We start from the raw sequence: 4,881 nt of genomic DNA on the forward strand, positions 1-4,881 counted from the left end.
GTATTTTATTTTTTTGAAGTTATTGTCAATGGGGTATTTTCCCTGATTTCTTCCACAGCATAATCACTGTTGAAGTACAAGAAAGCTCTTGATTTATGAATGATCTTGTATCATGCTACTTGACTGAATTCATTTGTCACCTCTAGAAATCTAGTGGAGTTTTATAGATGTAAAATCTTGTTATCAGCAAAAAGAAATAGTTTGACTTCTGTTTTTTTCTATTTGTATCAGTTAAATTTCCTTTTCTTATTTAATTGCTGTGGCTAGAGTTTTGAGAACAATATTGAATAGAAATAGTGAGAGTGGAAATCCTGTCTTGTTCCTGAGTTTAGAGGAAATGCTTTCAGTTTTTGTACCTTCAGTATGATGTTGGCATATATGATGTTTGTTATATATAGCCTTTAAAATGTTGAGTAAAGTTCCTTCTGTCTCTAGTTTCACCAGAGTTTTTAACACGAATGGCTGCTTGATTTCATCAAAGACCTTTATGACATCTATTGAGATGAACATATGATTCTTATCTTTAGTTATCTTTATGTGGCAAATTACATTTACTGATTTTCGTTGATCCAACCTTGCATTCCTGGGATGAAATCCACTTGATAATGGTGTATTATCCTCTTGATATGTTTTTGAATGTGGTTTGCCAATATTTAAAAAAAACTTTCCATCTGTGTTCATCAGGGATATTGGTCTGTAGTTGTCTTTCCTTGATGTTTCTTTGTCTGATTCTGGAATTGGGGTTATACTGACTTCATAGAATGTATTTCAGAGTGTTCACACACTTTCAATTTTATGGAATAATTTGAGAAAGATTGGTTTAGTTCTTCTTTAAAGGTCTGGTAGAACTCAGATGAGAATATATCTGGTCCTGGACTTTTCTTTGTTGGAAGACTTTTATTTTTCTTGTATGAATTCTAATTAAGAAAACATTACATTCAGAATTATAGCACTCAGTGATACTTTTCAGATATTATAACAGCTTCTTTGCCACTTAAGGGGTACATAGGGTGCAGCTGTTTACCTGAATATATTCTTAAATAAGTCACTGCTACCACTCTAATTTTCCTAGTTGTAGCTGTTACAGGTTACTGACCGCAAGTTCATGATCCAGACTTCCTTTGCCAACACAGATTAATTACAAGGTAACCACCCCCATAGTCTTAGGGTGAATTGGGAAAGGGCCGGTTAGATGAAGAAACAGGTCATTCCTTGGTAAAAGTTTGTAGCTTTCTTTCCTAATACATCTTCTTTTTATTGAGAACTTTTATTTTTATCCTGTGTTCCTCCTCTGCTGTTTCACACTCTCGCTCTATCTGCTGGATTTTGGCCACATGCACCTCATTCATTTGTATCAGCTGCCGTTGTAAGATGGACATTTGTTGATGGTGTTCTTCCTCATGCATCTTTTTAAAAGCACCTTCCTGAGAGGTTTGGCTCCTGTCCTTTTTATCGGCTGTTATTCTGACAGCTGAAGAGGGTTCAGGTTGAGAGGTCCCCTCACATACTGGAAAATGTATGAACTCTCTCATCATCGCACAGTTCTCTATTTGAAACAGCAAATGATTCTGGGCCTGCGGAATCAGGGTGTAGTCGGGCTCCTCCTTGGGAGGGCTCTGCAGAAAGTACAGCTGCTCAGGCAGCATGCTGGTGATCTTCTCCTTCCCCACGACGTGGGTACTCAGCAGCGGGCTGACGCTCCGCTTCACTTTCTCCTTTCATGGACCATACTTTTTTTTGGTCAGAGCCTTGATGTTCTCCCAGCGCTTCTTGAGCTACTTGAAATCCCGCAGTGACACACTCGGTTGAGAGTTGTAATCCTGGGCAAGCGCTTGCCAGGTCCGCTGCTTGAGGGCGATAGTTCGGGCATCGCTTTTCTTACATTCCAGCACATATTTGTACTTTTTTACCAAAGCAAGCAAGATGTTTTTTCCAATCCGAGAAGTATTTGGCAGGTTTTATAATTTCGTTGTTTTGCATTTTCCACTCTCTTTCTCCAGGCCCTTAGCTATCCTGCTGCGGGGCGCGGCGGCCGCGGAGACCCGGGGAGGGGCAGGCAAGGCACAAGCGCGGCGGCCTCGTCTCCGCTCCCAGGTTGGCCGGCGGGGAGGGCCGCGGGCTCGGGAGCGTCGGGCGCCCGCGGCGCACCCCCTGCCCGCCAGGCCCAGCTGCGCGCTGCCGCCACAAAGCCCGAAGCCGCCGCCCCCTCGCGGGCCGCCGTCGGCTGCCAAGACTTTTAAGTGTTGTTTTACTTTCATTATTTTGCCTGAGTTTGTCAAGGTTTTCTACATTTTCCTGGTTCAATTTGGGCAAGTCATATGGGTCTAGAATTTTTTTTATTCTCAAATTCATTGCTTTTATCTCTTATTTCCTGCCTTCTACTGATTTTGGGATTCATTTATTCTTCCTTTTATAAGTGCTTGAGTAGAGCATAAGCTTATTTATTTGGGATCTCTTTCTCTCTCTTTTTAAATTAAAAAAATTTTTTTTCTCTCTCTTTTTTTTAAGGAGAAAAGATTTACTTTGGTTCATATTTTAAAAAAATTAGAACTTTATAGTTACACATATGGTTGGGTTCATCCTGACAAACTCATTCTAATTTTTTAATGTAGGCACTCAATGCTATACATTTTCCTGCTAGAATTGCTTTCTTACTGTCTCAAAATTTTTGATATGCTGTATCTATGTTCTCATTTGTTTCTAAGAATTTCTTGACTTCTTATATGGTCCACTTTTCATTTAGAAGAGCATTGTTCACTTTTCATGTGTTTACATTGCTTTTATTATTTTTTCTGTTTATTCGTAGTTTTATTCCATTATGATCTGGTAGGATGCATGCAATTATATAATTTTTTTTTGTCTTTACTGATACATTGTGACCTAGAATATGGTCTATTTTGGAAAAGGATCTGGGTGCTGCTGAGAAGGCAGTAAGTTCAGTTGTTTTGGAGTGAAATATTCTGTAGAGGTATACTAGGCCCTTTTGTTTAATAGTATTATTTAGGATGAAAATATCTTTATTGATTTTATGTTTGGGGAACCTGCATTTTAGTAATAAGGGTATGTTAAAAATCACCCAATATTTTTGTTTTGGGGACCTATCTGAATTTAATATCAAGAAGTATTTTTTTCTATGTAATTAGTTGCATGGACATTTGGGGCATATATATTTAGTACATCTTCTTGTTGCATTCTTCCCTTAATCAGGATGTAGTGATCTTCGTTTCTTTTATTTTTTGCTTGAAATCTGCTTTGTCAGCTACTCCTTCTTGCTTTTGGATTTCATTTGCATAAAATATATTTTTTTTATCCTTTTACTTTCATTCCTGTGGATATCTTTACCTCTCAGATGAGTTTCTTGCAAACAATATATAGTTTGAACTTGTTTTTTAATCCATTCTTCTAATGTGTCTTTTAATTATGTAGTCAAGACTATTTACATTGTGTTATTATGGACCTATTTGTAGTTTTCCCCCATTTTGGTTTGCTTGCTATATTTAATTCTGTCTTGTTTTCATTTAATTGGCTACTCTTTCAATGAAATTCCTCTGTTTGGGAGATTTGGCTTTTGTTTTTGGATTCCTCTGTATGTAGTATGCCTTGGCTGGCAATTGTTTTCTTTTAGAGCTTGCTGTATCTTACTCCAGGCCCTCCTTGATTTTAGGGTCTAAGTTGATAGACCAGGAGTGAGCCTTACTGGTTTGCTCCAAATATGACCTAATATTTTTTCTCTTAAAAATTTTAGTATTCTTTTATTATTTTCTATGCTAGGAATTTTGATTGTGAAGTGTCTTGGAAGCATTTGTCTGATCGTGTCTGCTGGGGGTTCTCCTATATGTGGGCATCTATCTCTTTTTTAATATAGGGGGGGACATTCTACTACTATGTCACTGAAGACATTCTATTAAGAATAGAAATTAGCTTTTACCTTGCATTTCTAGTTCTCTTCTATTTCCATGACTCTCAGATTTGTTCTCTTGATTCTGTTCCAGAGTTCTTATATATTCCATCATGGACTTTTATTTTTATTTCTTTATTGAATACCGAGTATTCAAGTTTATATACCTTGTTTTCAAGGCCCAAAGTTCTATCTTCAAGGCCCAAAGTTCTATTTTTAAAACAATCTAATCTGTTGGTGATGGTTTTCATTGAATTTTTAATTTGATTTATTTTGTTATTCATTTCCAGGAGTTCTAATTGATTTCTTTTCATTATCTCTATTTCTTAAATGAAAGGATATTTCATCTCCTGTATGTGCTCTCTTAATTCATTCCTTAGATCTTCTTTTGGTTCATTGAACATTTTAATAATACAATTTTTATAGCCATTCTCTGGAATTTTTTCCATTTCTATACATTTCTATCTTTAGTTTGGGAATTATGCATTTTGAAGGGAGATTTGTTTGCCTGTTTCCTTATGTTTTCAGAGGTCTTGTGCATTAGTTGAGATGGACTTCCCTTGTCGTTTAGGTGCAGTTATCATTTTTATTCTGGGACTTCTCTCTGTTTTTGATGTATGAGTAGAAGTCCAAGCTTGGGTCCTGAGGACCCTTCTGGTTATTCTTATTTGGAGTCTGGTTGTTGTTTTGAGGTTTTTGTGTCCCCTATTTTACGTGTTGAAGTATTGTTGAGGCTTGACTGGGGCTAGATCATGTTTGGAGAGAGATTTGCTGTTACTTGACTGAGTTGTGAATTTTGTTCAGTAGCAGGATCTCTACTCTGTGATCTTGAGGTGTCCCAATCATTTTTCATCCACTCAAGTAAAAGTGGGGAGCCAGAAATAGCAATAATGTTAGCAAAGCATATGCAGCCTTAAGACAAATGTCCAGGGTCTACTTTGACGTCTACACACTAATTATCATCTAAGTAAGAACAGTGAATC

General features: G+C 37.1%; 1 pseudogene; it reads right to left on the reverse strand.

Annotated features, from left to right (window-relative positions):
* Positions 1 to 1,163: 1,163 nt before the first annotated feature.
* LOC124962446 (myb/SANT-like DNA-binding domain-containing protein 3) lies at positions 1,164 to 1,980 on the reverse strand (annotated as a pseudogene).
* Between the last annotated feature and the right edge of the window lie 2,901 nt (positions 1,981 to 4,881).

The sequence above is a fragment of the Sciurus carolinensis genome, chromosome 12 (assembly GCF_902686445.1).
Source record: "Sciurus carolinensis chromosome 12, mSciCar1.2, whole genome shotgun sequence".
Taxonomy (NCBI): domain Eukaryota; kingdom Metazoa; phylum Chordata; class Mammalia; order Rodentia; family Sciuridae; genus Sciurus; species Sciurus carolinensis.